Source organism: Motacilla alba, unplaced genomic scaffold, assembly GCF_015832195.1.
Source record: "Motacilla alba alba isolate MOTALB_02 unplaced genomic scaffold, Motacilla_alba_V1.0_pri HiC_scaffold_489, whole genome shotgun sequence".
Lineage (NCBI taxonomy): Eukaryota > Metazoa > Chordata > Aves > Passeriformes > Motacillidae > Motacilla > Motacilla alba.
The window spans coordinates 275-7,919 of NW_024037600.1; the positions used below are offsets into that span (position 1 = coordinate 275).

Sequence of the window (7,645 nt, forward strand, 5' to 3'; positions counted from 1 at the left end):
AAGAAAAACAAAAACCTGTACAAAATAAATCAAACCAGCTCCCTAAACTCCAGACTGTACAACTGACCCTAAACATTACTAAAAAGACCCCCGAAGCTCTACCTTTATGCTAACTCACAAGTAATGAACAATAATCTGTAGAAATAATTTTAAATTTAAAAAAAACTAATGAAAAGCATAAAAAAAATTCTAAGCTATTAAAATGTCAAAAAATATCACTGCTAAAATTTTAAAAAAATATATACTGCCTATAAACACCCACCATATAAATGCTCCTGTCCCCAAAAAGAAAACTAAACCCCCCCCCCCCCCCCCACACCGGCTGCACACAACATGAAGCAAGACAATTAATTCTAAAAACCACCTTAAGCCACTACGTAAAAAAACCTTTCAAAAATTAAAAACTGCAGGTAACAAAAGCCATCCAATCACTTAAACACCCAAAACTCCAGCAGCCGAGCTGCCCCTACCAAATCTCTGTGTTTATACCTACGATAAACTAAGCCAAAATCCCAGCAATACATCTCAGAAGTCTATTAAAGAAACCTGTTGAAATTAATTCTGCCTCAAATACAAACCAAGCCATCCACAGAGTTATCTTCACTCAAAAAACAAATGACACAGAGTTAACAACACCAAAAAAGAAGACAACACACCGTACACCACCAAAGAGTATCACGTTGAAGGAAAAAAAAATAAATTATTTGGCTTTTTTTCAAACTAACTTCTTTTATTAGCTAGAACTAAAGCTTTCAAAACTCCATACGTATCGCAAGCAACGTGCAGTTCTGGTTTCTCCCCGTACACTCTTTGTACAAAGGGCCTGGGCACAGCACAGGGCCGGGATTCAATGGAATGAATGCATCCCCCACGACCTTTCAAAGAGCTCCGGCACCGCGGCTCGCAGATCCGGACTGCCGTGCTCAGCTACCCTCACGGCCACGTTCAAGCACAATCCACCAGATTGCTCAGAGAATTCCCACTAAAACTCAGCTATAATCACTGAGCAGAAAGTCCTTTGGGGTGCTGCTCCATCTCTCAGCTGCTCCGGGCAGAGGGAAGACGGCTTCTCGTCACGCACGGCAGCAGCAGCGATGGATCCTGGAGGTGGGGGGGGGAGGGCTGGGGTTTTTTTGTGGATGTAAAAAAAAAGGGTAATGAAATTAAACCAGGTCTGATATAAATGTCTTGAAGCGCCATTCGAGCTTCTTAAACCCAAGAAAACCGTTCCGATTCCTGAGTCCGGTCTTCCGCTGCCTCCTCGCTCTTTGCGCTCGCAGCCCGTTGCAGGAAGCTCTGCAGCCTTTCTTCCCCATCCTGTGTTAGAGAGGGGACAGCTATTAGGGGCACGCACACGCACAAACGGTCTTCAAAAAGATCAAATGCCTGCAGTAAAATTACATAAGTAATATCCTCTCTCAAACTGTTCAAGAAAAGGGAAACTGGAGGTTTAATGTCCCTCTGAGGGATATGGGATAAAATCTTCCCCCTGAGTGTGCACACAGTAATAAAATACTGATTTTTTGGACCAAACGAGGTAGGTCTGTATGAGACCTACAGCTCAGGGGGCTTTCACGGCTCCCGGCGATGAGGACTGAGCACAGAAGAAAGTTAAAGATGAAGTGTTAGTCCCCTGAATTATTGCCCTGATGTAGGGGTTTTTTTTGGTTTGTTTTTTTTTTTGTTTTTTTTTTTTTTTTTTTTTTTTTGTTTTTTTTTTGTTTTGTTTTTGTTTTTTTTTGTTTTTTTGTTTTGTTTTGTTTTTTGTTTTGGTTTTTTTTTTTGTTTTTTGGGGTTTTTTTTGGGTTTTTGTTTTTTTTTTCCCCCTGCTAAGAGACATACCAGCTTCTTCCCTTTGTTTCTGGGTTTCCAAGTCACCCTGTAATTCGTAACCTGCACCAAGCTGACACGGCTAAGTGAGGAATCCGGCTGCTGTGCTCCAAGCCACGTGTCCCTGGCGTGACGGGAAGTCAGGAGTACAGAAACAGCTGTGGGAAGAAAGGTGAGAGGAAGATCAGAACAGATATGCTCCTAGTTCCCCACAGCTCAAGTGGAGCTGGCTTTTAAATAGCACACATAAACTTAAATTAGCAACAAGCAAAAAAAATATTCCTAACACAATAAACCCCAAAAGGCCTCAAACTACCAAAATAAAAATACCACCTAGTAAGAAACGTGAAGGCAAAAAAGAAACGTAACCAGAAACACTATCTCCCAAAGGATCCGTGTGAGATACAAAGCTGTGTTTCGTGTCAGGTACATACAGGCAGCGTGTATACTTGTGATTGTGATATGTGTAGAAACTGATCATGGGACAATTAGAGGATGAATTCTTAAAAAATAACTGAGGTAGTAAAGCATGGAAGAAGGCCTTTGAACTTATCCTTTGTTTGCAATTAACTGTTATAGCATCTGAATTAAAGCTTTAAAGATGTTGCTGCTGGACAGGAACTTTCTGCACGTAGCTAAGCATTGAACAGCTTTGCAATAATAACCTTTTGAAGTATAATTTTAGAATATTACTTGTAGTAAGGAGCTTTGAAAATATAAGTTTAGAATATATGTAAAGGAAATATGCTTATCTCAACACCTTAGGAAAACAGTAAAAAGCAGCTTAAGAAAGGAAGATGGACATCAACCCAAGGATTGATGGCTTCAACCAAGGGAAGCTGGACATCACTGTTACAAGATTTATAGTCCTTGTAATTAAAAGGTGGACCCACATCTGGAGTCCGGACCGCACCAGCTGGGAGGCCTCTTTCTTCTTTCGGAAGTCGGACCCCACCATCTGGGGATACTCCTTTCTGGGGTACATCCTGAGAAAACTAACTCACAATAGTGTATAGAATTGTGACGTAAAAATCGGGAATAGAAACTGCTGAGAAAAGCTTATGTGTACCCCTATAAATACCTGTACGCCACAACCATCGGTGTGCAGTTGGAGGGAATAGTCTAAGTCTGCTTGGGACCTCTAATTAGTTAGGGCTATCTACATTATAAACAAAAATAAGAAAAATAATCGCCTCCCAGGCAGTGTAAGGGTTAGGTACGTGCCAGGCTCACCCTTCTCTGAGATATCTGGTCCTAGGGCACAGAAAGAAGTGCCCTGAAATGCACATTTAAACCCTTAAAATGCTGAAAAAGGCAGAGCTTCCTTCAAGTGAACCCCTTCAAATGAGAAAATGGGGCAGTTGCCTCCACTGAAACTGATACAATGGCAAATAAATGCCTTCTGCCCTTTAATTTAATCCCCTAAAATATTGGGAAAAGAGCAGGTTTTCTTACTGTAAATCTCTCCAGTGATGAAAAAAATAGGGATTTTTCCCTCAATCCAAACCCTTAAGAAGGAGAGATAGCTGGGCATCCCCCTCAGTTTAAGCCTTAGGAAAACAAAAAAGAGGGTGGTTACCCTTAAATCAAACCCATAAAAAACATCGTTAAGGTTTTCCCCTTCTATTTAAACTGGAAAATAATGGAAAATGGTGACTCCCTGTCAATTAGCCCCCCTAACAGCATAGAAAAGGCAGGATTCTTTCAACTGAGACCATTAAAATTGCAGGGGAAGCAGATTCCCTCACAATTTGAACACAAAAAATAGGGGAAAGGGAAGCTTTTTCCCTCCATTTAAACCCCTTTTCTCCTAATAACCCCTCTCTTTTCTGGGAGTGCTGTGGAGGGTCTGGAGGCTCTGGGGAGGGACTGACACAGTAAAAGGGGAAAGTTGAAAGCTCTCCCCTGGAACCCCACATGCTGCCCGGCCCGCTCAGGTGCCGCCCCTTGGCGAGAGGGTTCTTCTCTTGGCATTTTCTCGAAGCGATGCTCCGTGCCCGGGTGGGTCCGGCTGCTCCCCTGTCCCTGCTGGATGTTCCGACCGTAGCTCTGGGAGGGACGCTCGGGATACCCCCGTTAGCCCCTCTGGACTAGCATCTCCCTGTGCGGGTGTGCCCGGGGAACCCCCTGAAAGCAGCTGGTCACACGGGGTGCTGCTAGACCTTGGACTGGGGGGTGAGGTGAAGAAAGGTCCTGTGAAGAAAGTTCCCTCCCCTACACAGCCCTTCATCTGCCCCTTAAACAATGTGGTGCTAGACTTTCCTTTCCAAGGAAATTAACAGTCTTTCCCTTCTGCGTGCCCAGGGCCAAAACTGGGATTCTGCCTCCAAAACTGCAGACGGCAAACGATTTCTGGCAGACCGCAGCTGCCGAAGCCGAGAACTCTCGCTGCCCTTGGAGTGCCACGGGCCTCTTGTGAACGGACGTCCGCACGCGGCGGGGGTGAGTTTGGCTTTATGGGGGGAAAAGGGCTGGCGTTCCTGTCCGGGGGCCTATGCCTGCTCCGCTTCCGAACGGCGCGGGATCTCTCCCGGAGTGGAGCTGCCCCCGCCTAGAACTCGGGCTGCCCTGGCAGTTTGCTGAGCGCCTCCTGCAAACTGGCATCGGGAAACTCGGGGTGTGAGTTTTCCTGTGTGGAATTTCTCACAGACCAAAGCTAAGGGCATCTAACCCTAACTTTGACCGCAAGGACTTAGCTGGGTCTAAAACTTACGACTTTCGGACCGAGAGCGGGGGACAGGACCCGCTGTGCTGCCGCTGGCCCCTTTCTAATGCATTGCAGCCCTAAAACTTTGCCTTTTCAGAGGGTGTGTCCTCTGACCCTGCCCGTAATCTTCAAAATATGCTAAAGATTCCTAAAATAGCTTTGAAAAACCCCCAACAATACCCTAAAAAATCCCAGACAAGTCCTAAAAAACCTTCCAAAATCCCCTAAGTATGTTTAAAAGTTCTGGAACAAACCTCAAAAAAAACATGCTCAGCCTCCAAACTCTACCTATTGCTCTCTAGCCCTCAGATGTCGTCCCTATCTTTTTGCAGTGGTACTTGTTGTCCTCTGAGGGTTCTGTCATTGTCCTGGTGTGAGGGTTGCTGTCCTGTCACACCGGGAGGGTTGCGGTGTGGTCTCACTGTTGGGGTTGCTGTGTTGTGCTGCTGTTGGGGGAAAAGGCTGTTGGTAGGGGGACTGCTTAGGGTGAAGTCAGGGCTGGGGTGTGTGTACCTGAACTTGCCTCCTAAGCTGTACCCTGTAGCCCTGATTTCCACTGGACTGTCCAGCCCTCAGGTCCTCTCCCTTTACCCCTAAATCCCTCCCTCTACGCCCCAGCCTTCAGGCTCTGTGTCACCCTCAAGCCCCTTCTCAGCTGCCCTTCGGCCTCTGTGTTTCGTGCTGTGAAAAGACCCCAGAAAACCCTAAAAATTCCCTAAAAAAAGCCCTAATCTTCAAAATGTCCTAAAACCCCCCAAAGAATACCCTTAAAATACACTAAAAATACCCTACTTTTAAAAACCCCAGAACACCCCTAACAACCCCTAAATATCCCCTAAATAGTCCTAAAAGAGCTCAAAAATAGCCCAAAAATCCTTAAAATGCCCTGACAAGACCTTTAAAACAGACCTAAAAATTCCCTCAGAAACTGTAGAAATACCCTATATCTAAAAAAGTCCTCCACATACCCTCAATAGTCCTAAAAAAGCCCCAAGAAGACTCAGAAACCCCCCTAAAAATTCTAAAAACTACTAAGAAAGCCCTTAAAATACCCTAAAAAGACCTCTTAAAAGCCCTGAAAGAGCCCTAAAATTATCCTAAACGTTCCCAGAAAATCCCTAAAAAACTCCCACAAACACAACCCTAAAATATCCTTTGCAACCCCTGAAAAAAGCCCTAAAAAATGCACATCCCCCAACTCCTACCTTTCACTGTCTAGCCCACAAACATCATCGCTACCTTTTTACTACGGTCGCTGCCTTGTGCTGTTGTTGGGGAAAACTGGTGTCCTAGGGGTGCTGTTTGGGGTGAGCTTAGGGTTGGGGTGAGGGCTTCTGCACCTGTAGCCTAACCTTACCTATTACTCTGGGTCCTGTCCTTTTTACCCCTAACCCTCAGTGTAAGCTGCCCACTTGTCAAACCCCCCCTCTTTGCCCCTCAGCCCGGAATGTCTGTGTGTCACCCCAAGCCCTGCAACGTTGTCCCTTGGCCTCCTAACCTCCGATGGACGCTCTCCACCCGGGTAGGGTTGGTTTTTAGGGTGAGGTTAGGGGAGGTGTGAGTGCTGGTTCACCTGTCACCCTCAGGCACCCCCCACTTTTCCCCTCAAGGCTCTCCCCAAGCCTCTTCTTGTCACCCTCAAGTTCCCTAGAGTAGCCTCTCAGCATCTCTGTGACAATCTGGACCCCCCAGTCGCTCCTAAAGATTCCTTCTGCCTCTCAGCTACCCGATCCTCTGTCACCCTCCAGCCTACCCTCCTCAGCCCGCATCCTTTGTGACACCTTGCAGCCCAGCATCCACAGCGGCCAAAACCCGAAAATTCTGCTACTCACCATTCTCCTAAGAATGCCGGGCTCCTCGGGGCGCACGCTTCGGCTGCGCTCGGAGGCCGACGCCGTCGTCGCAGAGCCTGCCTGGATTAAGAAGAGATGAGGTGATTTGGCATTGCTGAAACGTGACGGGACGTTGGCTCGTTCTCCTCGCGGGGAGCGGACAGAGCGACCGGCACCGGCCGGGACCAGCGCAGCGCCCGCGCCGCCTCTTCCGCCCGCCGGCCCGGCAAAGCCCCCCTCGACTCCGCACGGCTCGCACCGCCTGCACGCCGGACCGGCGCCGCCCCGCCGGGATTTTCCGGCACACGGTCGCCTCCACCGTCTGGAGCGGGGCGCGCGCGGGGGCTAGGGGGGGTGCAGCCCTGTTCCGACGCCGCTCGCCTACCCCCGGCCCGTGCACCGCTGCGACCGCGCCCCTGCCGCCCGCCGAAACCGGCCCCGCCGGGCCGCCCTCGCCGCCGCCATTCACCTCAGCCACGGCGTCTCTTTACGCTTCTGAAACACCTTCGCCCCTCCCCGCTATTTACAGACACCGCCCCGCTCGCCGCTCGCTTCTCCCGCCCCTCGCCCTCCCCTCCCTCGGCAGCCGTCCTTCCCCCGCCCCCCCGGCGCCCAGCTGCGAGGGGCGGGGCGCTGGCTCGGGGGGGCTGCAGTGCCGCGCTGTGTCCACAGGGCGGCAGCACTCCCGCCGGCCGCAGCCGGGGGCTGCCGCTCGCCTGGAGGGAAGGGAGGCAAGAACAACAGGTGCGACCCCCTTCGAAAACTCATCAAAAATAAATGCCCCAAAAAAACCCGCACGAAAACTAAAAACACCCTGCCTGTAACCAAATAAAACCTCAAAACACCCTTTCCTTAAAATTATATTTAACTATTTTTTACATTTTTCAGATTCACATTTACATTTATAGTGTATATAAAAGTACAAATTATTTCTATTCTATATTACACCTATTGCTCATACTTATTTATATTTAAACTTTTGTATATATATCTATACATTTGTATATTTAGATTTAAATATATTTAGATTAGATTTATATATATATATTTCTAAATTTAGATTTCTATTCCTAAAATACATATGTTCTTTAAAACGAAACCCCTGCCTCTAACCAAAATCTGTCCATATTTTTAATATTAATTATAAATTATTAAAAAAACCCCTGCCTCTAAACAAATAAGAACAAAAACCCACTTTATTTAAAAATATACTTAGTTTTATATTTATATTTTCCATAATTATACTCACACTTACATTTCTTTAATATTCATATAT

The 7,645-nt window shown here is 47.1% G+C and overlaps 1 long non-coding RNA gene across 3 annotated transcripts; it reads right to left on the reverse strand.

Moving 5' to 3' along the window:
* Nucleotides 1-703: 703 nt before the first annotated feature.
* Nucleotides 704-6,906, reverse strand: LOC119696837. Of its 3 annotated transcripts, none has more exons than XR_005255671.1 (4): nucleotides 6,839-6,906; nucleotides 6,370-6,450; nucleotides 1,843-1,988; nucleotides 704-1,317 (listed from the first exon to the last, which is right to left on the reverse strand). It is a non-coding gene; the product is annotated as an uncharacterized LOC119696837 (long non-coding RNA). The 3 variants fall into 3 exon arrangements; XR_005255672.1 differs by lacking the exon at nucleotides 6,839-6,906 and adding an exon at nucleotides 6,629-6,645; XR_005255670.1 differs by lacking the exon at nucleotides 6,839-6,906 and having other exon boundaries at nucleotides 6,370-6,681.
* Nucleotides 6,907-7,645: the final 739 nt, after the last annotated feature.